General features: G+C 42.2%; 1 long non-coding RNA gene across 2 annotated transcripts in view; it reads left to right on the forward strand.

Annotated features, from left to right (window-relative positions):
* Positions 1-21797, forward strand: part of LOC135321475 (uncharacterized) — a 40928-nt gene that overhangs the window by 6433 nt on the left and 12698 nt on the right. The window lies entirely within an intron of this gene.

The following is a 21797-nucleotide window of genomic DNA, read 5'->3' on the forward strand; positions in this document are numbered from 1 at the left end:
TGGGCTGTCTTTCAAATTACATTTTAGTCAAATAGAACTAAGGACAACCCTTTTGCATGTCCCCAACTCTTCTCTAAGCATCATGGTTACTGTGGGTGAGGGGTCCTTTGAGCCTCACTTAATCTCCAATTTGCCACTAAATGTATAAAATGCAGAATGAGATCCATTGGTGAGATTAGCTAAAGTTAGACTAATGGTAACTTAGAGGCATTTGGGAAGTTAAAGGGAAGGATTAGACTTTCGTCTGTGATGTAAGCATTGCAACATCTTATTTTTTGGAGCCACCGCCCGTCCTCTTGGCAAGAACGAGATCTCTCCCTTATGTCGCCTGAATTTTCTCACTCTCCATTGAATAAACATTTGGCGCAGGAACCATCATTTCTCTTCCTTGGGGACCAATCTGAGAATAATAATAATAAGCATTTCCTTTCAAGTAACAGAGCACCAGACTTCTCAGGGCCAGGCAGAGATGGTCAGAGAAGGTTGCCTCACACTCAGAAGAGCATTACGGGTGGAAGGAGAAAGTCAAGAATGTGTGCTCCAGGGTGAGCGGCCCAGGGACCCAAGGCCCCAGCCCAGCCTGGCCCTCCCTCTGCCCACCTCTGTAGTTTGGTTGACAAACAGGGACCAGCATTGGGAACACTGCCTCTAACTCAGTTCAGTCTTATAAAATGATATAAAGTCACTTTCTCAAGTGCAGTTTCAGGTCATCAATACCGTTTTAAAAAATCATTGCAAATTCTGCGATAACACTTGAAAAGGGGTGTGTTTCAGTGTTGCTTTCACAGGGAAACTTCCATTTATCAGGAATCCAAATAACTGTTACGGTGAGCTAAACAGTGGTCCCCTCAGGCGTCTGCTGATGCGTGTAACAGAAGCGTGCAGATGGGGCAGGGGCTGGGAGAGGGCAGGGCGTGGAGGTAGGGTCAGGAGGGGAGCGAACAGGAGAGGACGGACAGGGAGAAACAGTGAGGGGAGCAGCTTCCGCAATGTGCTTTGAGATGAAAACTGACTTCAGTCAACTCCCTCACTGTAATATTGGTGTCTTCTGTATTTCAGGATGTTAATTTAGAAGGAATTACAGTGTATGGGATTTGGAATCAAAAGACCTGGATTTGAATCCCAACTCTGTTTCTTTCTAAGCAATGTGAGTTCAGGTAATTTACTTCACCTCTTGAGCCCAGAGGTGAACCTGTGTAAAATGAAGATTACGTCTTTCCCTCAGAATGGCTGTGGGGATTCCACTGGACAGCGCACCCTGCAGACATTGGAACATGCTAGTTATTAGCACATCTGCATTCAGAGCTCTTAAGAGTCTTGCTGCTTTTTAAAAACTTACTAGCACCTAACACAAGAGACTGACATAAAATAGACATTTTTTCACACATGGTTAACTTGAGAGAGAAAGTTTAATATCTTGAAATAACTTGAATATACAAAAATAAAATAATACCTTGAATTTTAAAACAGGAATTGCATTGCTGTAGCATGTGAAAAATGAATTTATTCATTTAACACACATTTGTTGAATGTCCCCTAATATCAGGCACTGAGCCCTACAGGAGCTCATAGGATAGTTTGAGGATTCAAACACGAACATGAATTATGAGAACAACAATAACAGAGCAGGGGAGACAGCTGATGAAATGAATAGACAACTGGCTAGACTGCTTCTTTCTTCAATTATTTGGGATCAGAGTGACTTTACTGTTTGTGATCACTGAGCTCTTCACACTGAAGATGGACAAAGACCCCCAGATAACTGAGGTCCTCTGTTACATAGCGCATAGCTGAATCACTCTGGTGAGAAATCCCAAGAATCTCCTTTGAACTTTCATGCTAACGTGCTTAGTTGCTAAGATCTCAGAGGGGAGAAATATGTAACTTCTGGTCATTTTTCAGACTGAGAATTAGGCTTCCTGAACTCCAGGTAGCGATCAGGGTCCCCAGTCTGCACACCAGCCCCAGGGCAGTTACGTTTCTAAGATGTTGACCTCTTTCCAGGAAAAGCTCAGAAAGTACACGAACAGGTGGAGCGAGTTGAGTTTCAAAAAATTAGGTGAAAGAAGTAGTACTTTCAACCTAAGTACTAAGTACATTGTAGCTTAATTATGAAGGGTATCTAGATTTCCGGTCATAAAATGCTTGGTGACCTTCAGAAGTGTTCTTTTTCCCCCGCAGACAGTAACATCGTACTTGTCAAGTTGGAATACACAGGTATTTCCTTGCTACGTGACCAGCATCGCTGCGTGTTCTTGTTCTGTGGTATAACACAGAAAGTTGTTTTTTTTAAAAAAGTTTTTAGCCTCTGAAGACGCCCTGCTATTGAATTACTGACTTTAAATTTCACGTACTCCCTCCCTCCACACAGAAATTCGTGACGAAATTTGTAACAAATATGCTCAACTGAAATTCTAGGTGATTTGTAGTTAGTCCCAAGGACAGTTAGCTTCTTTTGCAGGATAGTTTAGGTTATCACCTCAGTAGCTGAACACACTGTATTTACCTTCAGTTTGACAAAGATTCTAACAAAGCCACTTATCAATCATTAGGTGGGCGCCCTAGAGCTTATCAATCTATAATCCTGTTGAAAGACAACTTCCCACTCATGCGTGGGTATTTTACCCTTCAAGTTCTTGAAAAACCCTACTTTCTTTCCTTCTTTTCAGTACTTCATTCATGCGTGCGTTCACATCGGTGGTGTATCAGATTTTGTTGCTGGAGGTTTTATGATAAATGTCACTTCCAGGCTCACATGCTTCCAATGGGCTGTAGGTTGAAGGTTAGACATTCTTTTCAAAATGAGTGAATGTAGCATTCTTTTCTTTGTAACTCCCCTGGGCTCCAACCTACTTTCTGTGAAGGGAAACTGTCAAGGTTTCACTTGGCTTTTTCACACCTCCCACTCACCTTCATCCATACCACAAGTCCTGCAAGGTTCGGACTGCTCAGAGGACCTTTTGCTGGCAGTGACACAGACGTGTGGGTGGGGGAAACTTTGATTCAGAGAAATCATCAGACTTTGTTGTTGCTGTTGATTATACTAAGAAAGGATGGGATGGAAGAGAGGGGCAGACGTGTCCAAGAAGTGAGAAGTGAAAAAGCCAAGATCAGCATCAAGGTGAAGGGAAAGAATGAACCTCAGCCTCCGCATCCTCGAGAGGCAAGTCAGGGCTGGAGGGGACCGGCACCCTTTAGGGCCCCAGAGCCCAGCTACAGTTTCCTGCTAGGCCTGGGGGCCTGGCCTGCATCTTTGCTTGGCTGGATCTAGATTCCTTCTTTGGGCAAATACAATTTATGTCCACTAAATAAAAGCTGGCTGTTTTCTCTCCCCGCCTTGGACTGCTACCAAAACCGGAAGAGAAAATCCCATAAATCTCTGCTCATCCAGATCTTTCTTGTTCTGAAAAGAAGCCCAGCACGAGCTCCCCATCAACAGCACGACTTTATCCAACGCCTCCAGCCTACCCTGAGTCCTCGCTTAGAGCCCCTACAGATTCGAGGACTGAACCATGAAATCCAGCCATTAATCATCCTCCACCTCAGAGGGGCGGTGGAGCCAGGAAATCCCAGGACACCCAGAGGCCGGGATACCCAGACAGCTGGGTCCTGGGAGGACTCTGCTCCCTCACACCTCCGTCAATTTGTGTGGTCTCCGTTCTCTCGTCTGCATCATTAAAAAACATGGGCTAAAGATCTGTACGTTGACTTGTCACTCTAAGACTTCACATTCACGCGTTGTCTTCTCATTGTTGCTGGTTTCAAGTCACAAGAGCAGACATTGTGTTTTATATGCTGCGTTCTCTTCCTCTTCGCGTGGCATCAGAGAGCTGGGCAAGTGGTACCTTCTCTACTCATTGATTCAATGAGCGTTTATTGAAATTTTGCTCTCCACCAAGCACTGCACTGGAGGCTGTGTAACTGGTACATGAGATAGCGGCTCTGAGCATCTTTAGAGCATTCAGTGATCCTTATACGTCACAGATCTCCAGGCTGTGCCTTCAGAGTTTTTGATTTCACGGGTCTGCTGCCCTCAAGTTTGTACTTCTAAGGAGTTAAAGCCAGGCGATGCTGGGGCTGTTGGTGGAGAGAAGCATCTTGTGAGCCCCAGTCTGTCCTCACTGCAGTTAGAGCAGTGCTCTCCTAGCCAGGTGTTTTTATTTTAACAGCTGGCACCTGAACTCCTGTTCAGGAAGAATCAGCCTCTGCCTGAAAAGAAGCCTTGATGCGCCTGCTCGCCTGCTGGCTCTGGGTGAGACCCATTGGATGTCAGCCAGCACCAAGCTCTCAGGAAGGGGAAGTGACTCCTCGGGAGACAATGTGAGGAATTTGCGGGGTTTGTTCTTGAAGGGAGGGGGGAGATGGATGAAGAGGGTGAAAGGATGGCAGGAGAAAAGGCCCAGGTGAGGTGGTGGGGCCAGCCATCCCTCTGAAGACTTTTGTGCTGCCAAACCTGTCTTTGCATCTTCTCGCTGCCCCACCCATGCTCCCCAAACCTCAACACAAGGAAGCAGGAACGCAGGGGAGAAGAGGCCATGAGGAGATGTGGAAAACACAAGAATCCTATAGAGAGTCCCGAGGCCCCAAGGGCTGCAGAGCTGGAATGCGTGGTGGTGCTGGAGCCCAGGCTGGAGCCCTGGCGTGGCAAGAGGCAGGAGACCCTCACCAGCATCTGGGTTAAGCCGTGGCTGATAGCCGAGTTTCCATGAGGTCTTGTAGACCGAGACAGGCATGGATTTTATTTATTGTGTTTTCATTTTTAGCTTCAGGCCTTTACAGAAAGAACGAAGCTGAAATTCCATTAATATTACTATGACCACAACGACACCATATTGCCCTAGTGCTGGGCACTTTCTCACACGTGTTCTTTGATCTTTGCCTCCGTCTTGTCAGAGACAATCGGCTGGCATTAGTTTTCCATTCCTGTTTGGAAACAGAGGCGCGAAGAGAGGAACAATAAAGACGCAGCTGAGAGCAGCTCTCCCGACGGCTTTCCTCGCGGTTCCCGGGGAAGGGCCTTGGTTCTCAGCGCCCTAGTCTCTCAAATGAGGTCGCTACAGAGTTTAGTTCTAATTCTGAGCCAATCAGCACAGAGAAGAGCATTTCAGAATATCCCGGTGAGGAGGTGAAATCATTTTGTCCGGAACATCTCAGATCGAGAGCCCTAGCTTTTCTCTTTAAAATCTGCATGTTGTTTGTCCACAGGAGCGAAGTTGGGAGGGCTGGGATCACACTCAACTCTCACATTCTACAGCCCTATCTTCCTTTCTGATATAAATCTTGTAGCTAAAAAGCTCTACAGGATGTAACAACCAGTCCCGGCCAAATCCTCTATTTTTTGGCAACACTTACTCCATCTGTCTTTACGGTCGACAAACAAATCAATTTTATTCTAAATCAAAATGATGGGTTTCCTAGCAGCCGGAGCAGGCTTCCAGCGCTGGCGCAGGAGAATTCCGGGATGGGCGGGACCCGGAGGCCCCTCCCACTTAGCTTGTCTCTTCAGGTGCCGTCCTTAGTCAGGTGAGGTCAAGTTTAACTCCCTAAGAGGGAAGAGGACAGGATCCCAGAGAGGAGAGGCGGAGCATCAGAGCGACCTTTCCTCTCCATCCTTGGCCAAACCGCCACACTTACAGGTAATCACACTTAGAGATAAAGGAGGGCCAGCAGGATGGGCCCAAGGATAAGAGCAGTATTATTTATTAAGCCCTAATGTGCCAGATTCATTCCCTTCTCAGCATTGCCCTTAAGTGAGTGTCCCTGCCTCACAGAAGAGAGAGCTTGTCTGGGGGACCTGAAGCCGCCTGTCCTAGTTAGTAGCTGGTAGAGTCGGGATTTGAACCTGTATTACTGCAAAACCCCACCCTATTCCATTCGTTGGTTTCCCAAAGCCTGCCTGTGAGAAAATAAAAACAAGTGACTTTGTTCATAAACATGAATTCACATCTTTTTAATTTGGAGATTATGTTCTTAGTTGGTTTTTGGCTTTGTTTTGATGTTAAACTCTTCATTCGTTTCTCAAAATCATGGTGATGGTAGATAGTACCTCTCTTCTCCTCTTCCCAGACTTCTCTCCCTCTCTCCCTCCCTCTCCCCTTCCCCTCCTCTCCCCTCCCCCTCATCTCCCCTTCCCCTCCTCTCCCCTCCCTTCCTCTCCCCTCCCCTCCTCTCCCCTCCCCTTCTCTCCCCCTCCCCTTCTCTCCCCGTCCCCTTCTCTCCCCCCTCTCCTCTTCTCCCCCTCCCCCTTGCTGCTCCTCTTCTTCCTCCATTTCTTCTCCTTCTCTTTCGCCTCTTTTTTTTTTTTTTTAAACTCCACCAAAAAACCACCCTGACAATCCTATTTTGGATCCATATTTCTATTCTTTTTTTTTTTTCTTGTTCTGTAAATTCCGAAAGTCTGGGACCTCTATTTTATACAAAGTAACTCATCATAGTTGAAGAATAGCACAGCTCTAGAATCCAGGGCCAAGTCCATGGCCTAGGTAATGTGCTGAAATATTTGACTTAGGATTTGCTGACACAGGACGTTGGGTTCAAGTTTGACGATAAACTGTCAGTAGGGCATAAATACTCGGGGCATTTTAGTGGAAGGTCATCTCTTCTCTAAGCTGCAGTCTCTTGTTCCTTTCAGATTTCCATGTTTCCTCCCTAGAGTCTCTGTATGTCTTGTTTCTCAAAATGACAGAATGTGCAAATCAGTTAATATTCCCCTGAAGCCTCTCTTATTTAGTTTTATGCACGGTTATTTTCATTGCAGGGGAAAGCCTGAGCATATTTTTTTCTATTTCAAGCGTGCTCATGATTTTTACAAACAGTATGGAATTGTGTGATGGCCCTCTTGCACTTGAACGAAGCACTGCCAACTGGGGACTGATTGAGAAAATCTGCAGTTTGATCTGCAACCTTCCCTTGCTGACTTCACATTCCGTGGTGTTAATCAGCCGTGGACAGAGCTGCTGGTGACGCCTCTCTCCCTTTGAACTCCGTCACCCGTGGACTGTGAGTCGTCCACCCCCTCAGCCTCAGAGCCACGTCTTCAAACACAGCCCTGTCTGCGCCATCCCAGCTCCAGGCCTCCAGAGTGTCTCTCAGCTCAAAGTCCGTTAGTTTGCTTTATGGCTGTAGTAAATCATTCCACACACCATGGAGCAGAGGAAAAGCCTGATTTATTAGACCTACCTGCTTGGTTCTTTCAGAGTCAGATTCCCATACTGAATAATTTTCTCTCTTCAATTTTTTTCTTTTTATATGTTTTAAATATTTAAATAAAATACCCATGGAGCATCCCTTAGAAGCGGACCAGGGACCTTCCAGTCCTGGCTGAACCCTGGTGATGGTTTCCAAGCGGTAACATTACTGTCTCTTTCTTTCCCTCTCAATCTCTCCTATTTATTTCATCTTCCTCTTTCTCACCACATCTTCCTCACCTTCCTTTGCTCAGAGGAAAAGGAATAGTGCACTCATTCATTCATTTGTTCACTCATTCATTCCAAGTGCTGTGTTAGGTGATGCAGACCCAGCAGTGAACAAGAGGGGCTAGGTCCCTGCCCTGATAGAGGGTGTGGCCTAGAGGGTCAGATAATGGTGAGAGGGGCATTTATTATATAGAGCAGTGAGTGCCAGGGAAGAGTACTTTCTCGAGGGTCAGGTCCAGCTCCCAGAAGGTTTCTCCTAAGCTGAAAGCTGAGCCATGAGCACTGGGGAGGGAGCCAGGCACCTAAGCAAATGTTGCTTTAGTTGGCCCTCTGGAATCATCTGGCTTTGTTTGTGGGCTGTAAGTTTTATCTTTGGTGACTTTAGACTGGTTATCTGACTACAGCAGGAAATGTGGTGCAGATGTGACAGGTAGAGAAATATGATCAGAGCAGAAGCCAGAAGACAATCCCTTAAAACTATAGTGATCCCTGACGTTAATATAGTGAAATAAGCCGAAGTGCAAAGGGTCATCTGAGTGTGTGCGTGTGTGCTCTGTGTGTTGTGTGCTCTCGTATGCGTGTATTATACTGCTCATTTCTTGTTTCTGTAACTAATGAGTCCAGTTTTCATCCAAACAAATTAACTCACTCTTGTGAATTATAAGCATCACCTGAGACTAGATTTTCCCAAAAGCCCAAAAGAAAATGCTTGATAAAGTGTTTAAGAATTTAGAATCCATTGTTTTCCAAATCAGGACCAGTGATAACTCTGGCTCTGTGGTTTTTCTTTTTCCTCTTGAGGAGAACATTATTTTGATATATTTTTGCCATTTAAATTTTGATAAAAAGACGTCTGTCTAGAAGAAACCATTTACTGTAGTGAATTAAAGCATCAATTGTGATCAAACTTGCCTTGCTTTATTCTTTGTTTTTTTTTTTTCACTTCTTGCATCCATTTTCCCACTTAGGAAATATATGGATTCCCAGGACAGGGTGAAATGAGACTTGTAAGGAAGTAGCCTAGCGCTGCATGTTTCACCTTATCTAGCTATGTCTTCCCCCTGATTTGGGTTTATTGAAGTGAAGCAGTAACACAGAATGGTATTTAGGTCTTTCTTTTCCTGGCGTCTTAGTAAGAAAGTGATCACACATTCTTTAGTAGCTGCTCTGGTTGTTAACATCCATGCAATTACATTTCTAGATCATTTGCCTCAATCTTCAAAAGAGAGAAAAGGGACTCTGTTGCTCGGGTTGTCAGAAATTAGTGATTAAAATTCTAAATAAAAACAACTTTGAAAAAGACTCTTCTTTTTGATTTCTGAAACAGTTTACTAAAAATTTATCCTGAAGTTTTAAGAATTGTGTAAACAAACTAGTTAGTTAACTATCTAAAGCCTACCCTAATCCAATGATTTTTTTTTGTCATTCACCCTGTTTTGTTTTCTTTATATTATTTATCACTATCAAATTTTCTTTATTTGTTTGCTTTATCCAGGAAAGAAATGGAATCCAGAAATAAAAATGGAAATTCATTACCTTTTCCTCTGGAACATTAGCTTCTTGAAATCAGACACTTTATCTTGGTCACTGCTAAGTCTTCAGCTTTAGTCCCGTGCCTGGCAAATAGTAGGGCCTTCATAAGTATATGTTCACACAGTAAGGCCTTCATAAGAATATGTTGAACAAATGAATAAATGAACATTTCCATCTGTAACAACTTTCCCAGGAAAATTATATTTTATTGCTATTATACAATCAAAATTGGATAAATAATTTGGGTGCTGAACAAAAAAAAAAAAAAGGAAGTGTAACAGGCCTGGGGATCAGGAACCCACAGCCCAGTAGCAACATTTACATGTAAAATTTTGGCTGGAGAATTTGGATTGCATTTAACGTCCATTTGTTGGGTGAAGATGTGACTGGTTTTTATGACATGCTAATATGTCCTGGGGGTTGTTATTAAATAGAAGGCTATTTTGTAAGGCATCAATATTAGGTCTGGAAGTATTATCAATTAATAAAGAAAGAAAACAGAAGCAAATAATTAGCTTGATGGAAAATAGGCAATTAAATTTATAGAAATGGAATGAAGTGACATTTTGAAGGCTGTCTTAAAAAATTAATCACTGGCAACTATTTTTCAAGTGGATTTGCCTTACTAAAATCCAGATCACTGCATAGAGTAATTCCTTAACTCAGTAATGGGGAAAGGGCAAGTTTATTCATTATATATTCTGAGTGGAACTGAGAGTTATTTTAGCCCTGTGCTCTTTTTTGATATTGGGTCATTTTCTTTGGAAAGACTCAAGCATTTTACCAGTAGGATTTCAGGATTATTCTTAACATCCCAGTGAGGAGACAGGGAAATTGTACCATTGAAAAAATGAGAAATGAGGCCAGGAGAGACTCTGAAAATCAGGTTGGAGTTATGAGGAGTTGGAAAATAATTTGGGCCCAATAATTCCCAGCTGTCTCCACTGGATTTTCTCAGCTGTTCAGTCTAGTTGCTTTCTGTGTAGTAAAGAATCTATTTGATTAATACCTTTTTCACTCATCAAGGTAAACTCTAAATTCTGCTTCATATGTGCTAAATGGGAATTAAAAAATAAGAAACAGTGTGAGTTTAACCTTGAGAAACTTAAAAGAATTTTATAATTGAGTAATGGATCTTGATATTTCTGAGAAAAATGACTGTGACGAACACCTATCAATAGGGCAAATCAGAGAATGGATGTGAATGACTGGAGGCATTAAATGGAGGTGTGGAATGAATTAAATCTCAACTAAAATTGGAGTTGGAACAGGCCTTTGGGGTGAGCTGTCAAACCCTACCATGTACCATTAGTTACTCCAAACAGGAAGAGATGGACACCTGCATCTCCAGTAGGAAGGTGTTGCTTACTTTACCTCCCAGCAGGGAGAAGAAGTGATAGGGAGGTTCTCTCCGCCAGGTGACAGCCCAGCCAATCAGAGACTCAGTAGTCCAACCAATGAGGAACCTCCATACTTTGGATTTCCAGCTTCCTCCAATGGACTCTTTGGTTATATCAGCCCCTTGTAACTCCTCCCCTTTCCCTATAAAAGCAAGTTCCCCTTGCTTGTTCTCTGGAGTTGGGGATGCTCTGCCCTAGTTAACATAGTTCTCCTAGCTCTTCTTGAATAAACTTGCTTTTGCTGGTAAATTAACTGGCTATTATATTTTTGAGGTTGACAGGGGCACTTTAAGCAGCAGCCATGATGACAGGAAGCAGGTGGAGAGCTGGCTCCCCCTGAGAATGTACCACACGTGGCCCCTCGGGCTTGTTTACTCTCAGCCTGGGCTAACACAGAAGGGCAGACGCAGGGCAAGTTTAAATGTGTATGTGGTTCTTGTTGAGAGTGAAAGGGTATCCCAGCGAAATACCACAACTGAGTTGGCAAACAAAGATTAAGATAAAAGTGTGTGCTTAAAACAGAGAACATGATTTCTATGAGGTAGGAGAGAGCGGGGCTGCACTAAGCGAAAAGGAAAGCTTGCCACCATCGAGTAACTTAACCAGAGCAGAATCAAAGAGGGTTAAATCCATTGAAGTTGTAACAATTCACCACGAAGAGGAGACTTGAATAATAGTTGACTATTTAATTTATATAGACAACCTTAATAATTTGCCTAAAAAATTTGGCTTTTAGTTTTGAATTATCCAAATGCACTTGCCCTGAAGTCACTGCTCTAAGCTCTGTCAGACTCTGGGAGCCCTAGTAATTCAGGTAATTTTAGGCAAAAATGGTTCAGCCAGTTCTATCCATGCCTCTGTAATTCACCAAACTCAAGCTCCTCAGATCCCTAATTCTCTCTCATAATCTCATCTCCAAAGCACACTGCTCCCCTCCCCGCACCTGCCAGCCTCCTTCAACTGCTAACCTTCACGGTTTATAAAAGCAAACCATTGTAACATTCACAAGAGTTACTTATTGTGTGAGGATAAGGCCGCTTTGCTGAACCAAGATGCTGGACACCAGCGAGGCTCACCCACAAGCAAAAGGTCTGGCTTGAACATTTGTGATTCAAACTCATGTATTCACATGTTACAGTGTGTCACATGTCATGAACCTATATGTCACTTGAGACTAGTTGCAAATAAAATATTAAATATGCAGCAGCTCTGAGTCTATTGTAATTTATGCAGAAATGCTTTGAAAACTTGAATGCCATAGCTCTTAACCTTTTTCTTGGTCACAGACCGCTTAGAGAATCTGGCAAAAATTCGGACCCCTTCCCAAGAGAAATACACACCAATAAGCTTGTAAGATTTTGCATATAAATTCAAGACGTTCATGGATCTTCTGACATATTATAGATGCCCTGTCTAAAGGGATTTATAAGTATAAAATGTTATTAAGAGTATTCTTTTTACATGTGAGTGAACAGCATAATGTAGAATCGTGCATTTGACACAACCTCAATGATATGCTACACATAGGAAAGAATATACGTATAGAGAAAAGACTGGAAAGGTATGCACCAGTATGTAAGTATTTGGGTGATGAGATTGTGGTTGATTTTAATTTTCTTCTCTGAATTTTGTTATATTTTCCTAACTTAAAAATGATATTTTCAATAGTTTATTTTCACAAAAGTAGCTGTTTCTTGTGACTAATTATAGAAATACTATACTGTGCTTTCAAAAGCAAATCTAAAAAGAGGACACTCCTTTTGGTGGCTGCTTCATTCACAATATTTAGCAGTCTCTGGGACCATGTGATCTACACCATGAGAACCTTTCTCCTGCACTTCTCATCGGTTTGTGGGTTGGGGGGCCTGACTCAGTTAAACCAGTCAGTGTCTTTTCCCAAGATTTTTATGAACTCTAAGAAGAAGCCAGTTTCTCTGTGGTGACAGAAGCTGTGAGTGAGGTCTGGGAGCTTTGAAGAGGGGAGGAGGACACATTTCCTGCTGACCTGTAATGAGAAGGAGACAGAGAGACACCAGACAGTTCCTGGTTCCAGTTGCCCTGGAGTCCACCTGTACCCTAGTCCTTCCTGCATTTTTGTTTTTCAATTTTTCCTTTGATTTTATACCTTTTACTCTTATAACAGATTTCCTTTTTGTCTGAACTGGTTAGCGCTGGGCTTCTGGCACCTGAAACCAACAAACCCACACAATTAACAAAAGTATATTTATCAGTACTCAGGAATAAAATTTGACCCAAGTTGTGAGAGAAATGAAATCAACAATATTTTTTAACACAGAAAGTGGCTGGCTTGGGGTTTCTGGCTCTGTGCAGGACAGAGGAGGTTCAAAAAGCAGAGACAAACCAGGATGACTAGTTCAGATCCTTAGATCATTCTGTTCATTTAGGAGACAGAACTTGTCTTCTTGGCTCTCTGTAGAAACAGACAATAACAGAATTGTTCAAACCCTGGTTATAACCATAAAAATTACAAGTCTCTTCTCTCATTTATGAATGTGATGCTTGGGATAACAAATTTACAAGTGGATGAAAGATAAATATGTTTTCTAATTCAATGAGCTTAAAAATAACCCCTGCATTAATTTGGCAACCTGAAAATATCTGAGCTCTGCTAAAGAGAAGAATCTTAGCAAGTTGGCAGCGACGCTCTACAAGAGTAGTTGCTTTACGTGAGGCCATGTGCTCTCCATAGACAATTCCATTTCAGCAAATCTTTACCTGTGCTAAAAGTAGTTAAAAATACTGCAGCATGGCTTAATTATTCTAGGAATACCTGACATAGTGAAATTTTAGAACAACTTTCTTAATTAAAATATAACTCATCTGAGCAAAAAGCTCTAACAAATCCAGTCCTATCTGTATTCCTCCTGAAAGTGTGGGAAATTGTATTCTCTATTGGCAAATGTGTGTTTCTGTTAACTTTAGAAATGGCCTGCCCAGGACAATGTGGTAAACAGGCCACGATAGAGCCAATTCCACCCGCGGAGCCTGGTTAGAATTACACAGCCAGTGGGAAAGAGTTTTGAGTTCACATCCAGACTGCCTATAAGATAATGAAACTAATGTATTATTTTTCATATTCTTTTCCATTATAGGTTATTACAGGCTATTGAATACAGATAGTAGGAAATTGTTGTTTATCTATTCTGTATATAGTAGTTTTGTATCTGCTAATCCCAAACACCCAATTTATCCCTTCCCCCTTGAATATTTTTTTATTCAACATCCTGTAACCTACATACTCTAATTCAGATAAAAGCTATGCTCACATTTCTTGGAGGCTGAGAGATATTGTTATCACAGTATTTTAGATCACGACTTTGAGTCACTTCCCTGATGTCTCTGGATGATTCTAGGTTTTGGAATTGATGCTTTATCTATGAAATCAGCACTTTCAGCAGGGCTTCCAAACTGTTAGGATCTCAGTGTTGACTGTATTATAGGTTTTGGTATGAATTACTAGGTTACTTTTCAGAAATGTATCAATTTTATTCCTATCAGTGAGAGTGAGTGCTTCACCATACTCTCTGCTTGTCCTGGACATTAGCTCACTTTTATGTCTTAAAGTTTTAGTTTTACATTTTGCTTGTCACTGAAGTATCAACAGTGGTGTCACATTGCTTCAAGTCAAATTTCTTGGATTATTTATGAGGATGAAATTTTTTTTCATGTTTTTAGCTTTTTGTGAAGCTAAGTTCTGAGAACCAATACATCCTTGGCACACGTTTTGCTCTTTTTACTGATTTATGTAAGCTCTTTCTATAGCAGTTTCAAACTTTCATCTGCCATTTTTGCTGCAAATATCACCCCCACCCAGTTGTTGTTTACTTAAAAAAAATCTCATTTTTGTTTGTTTATTTTTATTGAAGTACAGTCAATTACAATGTGTCCATCTCTGGTGTACAGCACAATGTCCCAGTCATGCATGTACATACACATATTCGTTTTCATATATTTTTCCATTAAAGGTTATTATAAGATATTGAGCATAGTTCCCTGTGCTATACAAAAGAAGCTTTTTTAAACTCTATTTTTATATATAGTGGCTAACATTTGTAAATCTCAATGTTTACTTTTTAATTGTGGCTCTTTTTTTAGCCTCAGAGATACTAATACTTTTGTCTTTGTGATTTCTCCCATGGTGCTCATGTTTAAAGTCCTTCCCCATCCCCAAATCAGATTCCTCTATGATTTGCGTTCACTTGCACAACATACCATAAATCTTGTCAATTCACTGGAGCATGGAGGCATATTCGGGGTGATAAAGTAGAATCATTTTAACCTTGAACAGTATTTTTCATCTATGCTATTTTAAGAAAAGAAAGAGAAGACAAGAAGAGAGGGCATAATAGACGGGCAAATATCTGTCGTCTCTGAGCTCTGAGGACATGAGCTGGATCTGAGTCTCTGGGTAGGAGAGGAAGCCAGCAGCAACTTGCCTCTGCCCTCCTGGTGCTCCTGGTGCTCCTGGGTTTCAAGCGAGTGTTCTGGCGAGAGTCAGGAAAATAGCTAGAGGCTTGGATTTGCTAACAACCACCCCAGTGCAAGTTACAACTAAAACACCAGTCTCTCCTATCTCACCTGACCATCACAGGGATTAAGTGCCTGGAAATCCAGGGGTGAAATGAAGGGGAGTCTCTTAGGGAAGGGAGGGGGAAGTGTGGGGAGGCTGGGAAGCCTGATTCCTGAGCTTTTCCTTCTGCCCCCGCCTCCCATTTCCTCATTCTTACCAACTTCCTCCAAGACTTAGATACTAATATACAAGGATGGGAGAAGGGAGATTAGATTTCCACCCAACCAAGTTTACGCCTTCATCCAGTCATACTGCCAGTTTTCTCTTTATTTCCTTGAAACTAAAATTTGCTTATAAGTGATAGGTAGAATGTAGTAAAGATCAAACCAGATAAAATATAGGTCTTATTCTGGTAGAATCTCCCTGTGAAAAATGCTTGTTCTGGAATAAGAGCTTCAAAAAATGCCCCAAATGAGGAGCAGCTGTTTCTGTTATGTTTAATCAAACTCTCAGGCCAAGAGTTCAAATGCTGCACTGCAATCCACCCTCAGGGAGACCCTGAAGTCATGATGTGGTAAGCGTACCTAATGCACGAAGAAAAAAGAAAATTATTTCCTATACACTGGCTATGGAGGCATAATTTAGATAAAAAAGCAACAGACAAGGCATCAGAGGGTTCTAGAATCAGTTCAGCTACTGTGTGACCTCATGTAAGTCAATTTTCCTCTCTGAGTTTCAGTTGCCTCATCCATACAGTTGTCTACCCACAGGGTTAATATAACATATGTGAAAGCATTTGTAAACATGATATGGAGCTACACAAATGTGCAAAACAGTATGTTCAGTTGAAATAAAATTCTCTGACTCCTAAACTATCCAATCAAATGAACTACCCTTTGTATGTTTAATTTATGAATTCTAAAATATTAATTGAATATTTTTTAATTTTAGCATGTATATATTTCATTGTCAAGTAATATACATAAAACCCTCTTTGGGAATGAATATTAAGATTGGCTACTGATCAGGGTTTAGCTTGCTCAATACTAAATAACATTAATGATTATGGAAATTTTTTTCCTTTTAGTCATTTCATTAAAAAGGAGACTCTAGAGTCACAGGTTAATGATTTTCAGCATGAGAATGGTAATGAATGTCTGATTCTTGTTTTTCTTGGGATAAACGTTGGCCAGTCTGTTCAAGTTGTCAGTTCGTTTTGTTGTGTTCTCCACCCAAATTGGTCCGAAGCAGTCTAAGTTGGACAGGTTTCTAATCCATCACCTTTGCTAGAAAAATTAAACAGTTCCCCTTATTGATGGTGAATCAGTGCTCTTCTGTCTGTATATGTTTACCCAGAAGTCAAACACTGATTAGTGTAAAAGAAAAAGAATCGCAGGACCTGGAAAGAAAAACTTGTTTTATGGGGAAAAAAAAATCAAAACAAAAAAACCATGTGTATTTTGGGTATAGTAAATTAGAACTGGGCTTTCCAACCTTTTTTCACATCATGGCACATCTAGAAAATGGTTAGATTTGTATAGCACTCAGGTGTAGACTGGTGGGATTTGGGGCCCAGACCTAGCTGCTTGTGGCCACACTGAGGGCTGAGGGGGCTGATGTAACGTTCATTGGGATAAAGAGGGTATCCTGCCTCTAAGGATAATGAAATAGAGGAAGGGTGAGCAAACACGTTGAAATCAACACAGCCACACATCTCAAACTGGACTCTACTTACTAAGTCAGCTCTTTTACCTCATCATCTCATTTCTGTGACTTACATCTCTACCCAAGCTGGAAGTATTTAAGTTAATGCTATATTTTAGCTCCTTTTGGTGCATTCAACTCAGCAGATATTTACTGAGCACTTTAGTGCAGGACACTATTTTGATTGAAATCAGTCATGGAACCAATTTAAAGTTCTAGGTTCTGTCCTTCTTCTCCAGCCCACCCCCCCCTGCACACACCAGATGACAGAGTTTTTGCATTTCTTCCCCCATTATATAGTCAGAGTCAGAATTCCATTCAGATGGTCCCTGTTTCCTACATGCCACCCACTGGCCAAATCCACCAGAGAGACAGCAGACGAAGAGCCCAGGTGATAGAGTTCACAAGGATCAGCATCTCGGGAGAGAGAGTCTGCGAAGAAGGGCAGTGAATGTGGGGTGGGGGAGAGGTCAAAGTGAGAATAACCAGTTCACCTGCTAATTAACTCAGAAATGGAAAAATTATTACCTCATGTTACTTTCCTTTTCTGAAACACCCAAGAGCTTCTCTTTGCCCTTAGAGTAAAATACAGATTTCTTCCCAAATTCTTGGCAGTCAGTCTCAGTCTTATCTTTTATCTTGCCTTTTTGGATATGCATCCTGGCCCTGACACTTGTTGTGCTCCCGCGAGCTCATTATTTAACTTCAATGGGGCCTTTATTTCCTATTATACAAACAGGGTACAGTACCCTTCTTGCAGATCTGCTGAAAGAGCAGAGTGATCTTTGTGTTTTAGATCTGCCCTGCTAGATTCTACATATTCCACTGTCTCCAGAGGTGTAGTGACAATCCCACATGAAACCTTTTATTCAGGTCTTCACTGATCTCTCTCCTCCTCCACATTTAGCCCCTATGGGTCCCAGTAAGTTTTTGTAGGTTAAAGGAATGTGAATTGAGAGTTATCCGAATCTTCTTCTGGTTCAGGCTGCCTTGATGACAGGGCAATAGGGCATCCTTGACTTCTTCCTATGTCCTTGTTTGTTTCATTGCACTACTTTCTACTTACCTTTATAGCTGCAGGCGTGGGATTGCATGAGGGTTATCGTGATCATCAAGTCATCACATGACTCACCTCTTGATCATCGAATAAGAATTTCAATCATGTTGTAATTATATAGCACACTCAGGAAGGACTATCTGATAAAGAGCAATTTAAAAAATACTATGGTAATTTTCTAAAAGTAACAAAACTCAAGCAGGTTACACAGCCTGGGAGAGATGATAACCTGTTGATCAACTGATGGTGTGTGTGATGTGTTTCAAATACCTTAACCATGACTTCCTTCTGGCCCATACTGCTCGAAAGCACTGACGGAAAATAAGCAGGTATGGGAGGAAGGTTAGGTTTAGAAAGACCTTGGGATTTCTTGAGTAAATTGTTGTGGAGACGGCTCCCCCTAGCGTACTGAACAAAACAGGTACCCCAGTGTGTAAAAGCCGAGCTCAAATTCAAGAGCCAAGTATTCTTGTCTCCAAACACCAACCTTATCTGAACAGCTTGAGATCTCTCTTTGGCCACTCTCTTCCTTCCTAGTGAAAAGCCAACCGCAGATCAGGGTAGAAATGGGTCATGTGTCTTTTACCCGATTTGATCTGAGCATCAGTCGTCATGGAAATACTGAACTGATCTGAGGTATCCAAATCATATTAAAAAGCACAAAACGTTGTACCTGAAAAAGACTTTCTCATGAGGGATGCGAATGAAATTAGGGAGAATAAACAAAATTAAAAGATGGCTCCTTGTTAATTATTTTACTAAATATGTTATTTGCCTTCATCTCCTGTTTGACAAAATGTTAATCAAATATATTCTTCTCAAGCAGGATGTATGGGCCCTTGGAAGACCAAAACACGAACCACAGCAGAGGGAAAGCACTCTTCCAACGCGGGGGAAATGACTTACATTAAAGCAATGCTTTTCAAAGCATCATCTCCAGAACACTAGCTCCACAGGCTATTAATGGGTCTTCATAAGAGTTTCATGGCAAATAGTTTTGAGAAATGTAGGGTTTGACAAAATAAATTGATTTTTTTTAAACTCCATATTCCTTGAGGCCCTTAGCATGCTCTTAAAATACCACTGTACTGTGTGACGTTAGTCTTTGAACTTCAGTATCTCCCAAATTCACACGATGGTTTTTTGTTTTTTTTTGTTTTTTTGTTTTTTTTGCCATGCTATCTCACACACCTGGTTCATGAATTATCCTTTGGGAACAGGCACTGGACTAGAATTTCATTAACTTTCAATCAAAGATGGAGAACAAATAGGAGAGTGTGCCAAAGGAGGAAAGAAAGCAGTAAATTTGATATAAGCAGCAAACAGGGTGGCTGTAAGGAAGTCTGTGGTTAGTGTCATAACTCTCTATCGTATATGAAATATCAGTAATGCAACATATTAAAGTCTCATCTCATGGCGGTCCTATAGTGGGGTCAGAAGGATCGGCCATGCTGAACACACCACCAGCCCACAAAATCATTACCAGATTTCTCCCACAGCATCACAGCAGTGATGCCACTTCTGAGAATGAGAAACACGACTCCAGAAAGTGCAGGACTCCATCCTATCAGGCTTTCAACTTTCACTGAAACTTTTCCTTGTGTACAACCTGTACTAATTCACAAAGATGGTTTAAGCTCCTTATTGGTAACAGGATCACAGACACACAGGCTATGTTAAAGGAGTTAGACGAAGCTTGTATTTAGTATAAGCTGTGAGTTAAAGATAAATCCTATAACTCACATCTAGACAAACTTCCATGTGGGGAAAATTGGAAATCCACAGCGTGGTTTGTATGGATAACAGCACAGGATACAACACTGACTCACATCCAGTAGAATGAACCTCTCTTATCAGCTCCGTTCACATTTCAGAAGCGCTGCTTTCCATCAACTCAGGTATGCTGGTCAAAAACACTTGGAGACAGGAGGGACTGGGGGCATCAATGGACCTGGACTTATGTGTAATTCTATTCTCTTTTGCTGGGGACACAGCATCTTGTGGAGAAAACCTTGGTCAGCCCCAGAAGGACTGTGGCTCAGTCTCCTAGCACATGGTTGTGGCTGGTGGGACAAGGCTCATCCCAGAAGCAGCTCTTGCTTTTCAGGGGACGTCCTATTTCTTCCTAATGCTTTCCAGCTGGGTTGACATCACACACGGGGAGGTCAAGTGATTTACTCAAATGCCCAGTGAAATAGACCAGCTGGGACTTGAACTAGGGAACTTTGCTGGTTCGCAGCCCTTGCCCTAGTCAGTTGACGCTCTGCTTCCTGGTTTTCACCTCTTCTCCGAGTTGCCCCAGGCAGCCAGCGTGCTGTGTCTGGCGCAGCCCATCCTCCCGGCTGTCCCTGCTCAGAACTGGAATAAGAGGCGTGTTACAGGTCAAGCCTGAATGTTCTGGCAGTGCAGTGGAAGGCAGATTGCTCCATGCCTGCTCAAAGCATACACTGTCTGGCGAAAGCCAGATTGAAGATAGCTACACCCACACGCCAAGATTCCAAAAGGAAAAACTTAGCTCACATTTTTCCTTTGCATGGTGATTTTTCTTCCCTTCCTTTTTTTCCCTCTCTTTCTTTCTTTCTGTCTTTTTTTTTTTTTAAGGGAATCCCCATGTTTACAAGTTGAAATCCAAAATGCACAAGTGGTCAGTTCACAATTCTGTGACCCATGAACATCTGTGGGCCTGGGTGTTCCCTGGGAATCTGCAGCACCGGAGCTCCGAGCCAAGCCTGCCCTAGGCAGAAAGGAATTCTCAAGTGAGTGGAGCAGTGAGTGAGTGAGGAGGCCTGCGAATGATCAGGGCCTGGTTATCCTCTAGTTCTGCTTTTCCAGGGGCATGTCTACACTCAACTTCAACTAGTTTTATGAGCTTCATTTGATTTTATTTTTTGAGATGGGTCCATCTGAAATGCCTTACAGTAAGTGGGACATGAGTCTTCATTTTGCCTTTAAGGAAAACAAAACTCTATAATCTGAAATGGGCAAATGTGGTCCAAGTCTCTTTATCCAGAAACAAGAACCTCTGTGTCCTTGGAGTAGAGAGAAAAATCTAGAATGTTTATCTTGACCCCAGTCTCTGAGGACTTACGTGATTGAAAATCAATAGTGCCTCCCTCTGTGGAAGAGGAGCCGCCACTCCCAGCCCCTGGGAGAGCCGCAGAGTGCACCTCCCTGCACTGCCTCCAGGGGGCAGGTGGTACTGGGTATGGTGGAGTGTGCCTCATCATTTCCATTCCAGACTCTAGGTCAGTAGATAGACTCCGGCTTTATCATCATTTTATAGTTTTAATTTGGTAGATACTCAAAAGTTAATCAAACCCTCAGTGGAAAACGTGAGCCTGTGATGTATTCGCATCTCCCATCTGGACCTCAGTTTCCTCATCTGTAAAATGAGGGGATGGACCAGACGACTGCTGAGCCCCACTGCAGCTCTAGGGGTCTGTGCCTTTAGGCTTCCTTCGCTCCTAGTTGGAGTTTGGTTCATCTGCTCTAACTTTTCTGCTGTAATCTGGGTGTTACGGGCTGAATTATGTCCCCACGAAATTCATGTGCTGATGCCCTAACCTCAGAATGTGATTATACCTGGAGACAGGGCCTTTACAGAGGTGAGCAAATTAAACTGAGGTCTCCAGGGTGGGCCTTAATCCAGTATGACTGGGGTCCTTACAAAAAGGGGAAAAGTGGGCACAGATGTGACCTTACGTGGAAGGAAGACCATGTGGAGACACAGGGAGAAGACAGTCTTGTGCGTGCCAAGGAGAGAGGCTTCAGAAGAAACCAAGCTGCTGACACCTTGCTCGCAGACTTCTAGCCTCCAGAATTGTGAGAAAATAAATTTGCTGTTTAAGCCACTCTGTCGTGGAACTCAGTTACGACAGCTCTAGACAACGAATGCACTGGGTTACAGCACAATGACTTTTCTGGGCTGTGAAAGAAGTCCTATGTGTTTTTCCTAACAGAATTTTCATACTGGTTTCAGCTTAACATAGACTTTCCTTTTGCAGGATATTCAAAATACTTTTTAAAAAGTCAACTTCTTTGTCAGCAGATGGAAGTAAATCATTTTAGTTAAATAAATCCTCTTTATTTTTACTTGAAGGGAGTTTCACAATTTTGACCCACAGAACTATCTTCCTGAATGGCTGTGAATCATCATT

Source organism: Camelus dromedarius, chromosome 6 (assembly GCF_036321535.1).
Source record: "Camelus dromedarius isolate mCamDro1 chromosome 6, mCamDro1.pat, whole genome shotgun sequence".
Classification (NCBI taxonomy): Eukaryota; Metazoa; Chordata; class Mammalia; order Artiodactyla; family Camelidae; genus Camelus; species Camelus dromedarius.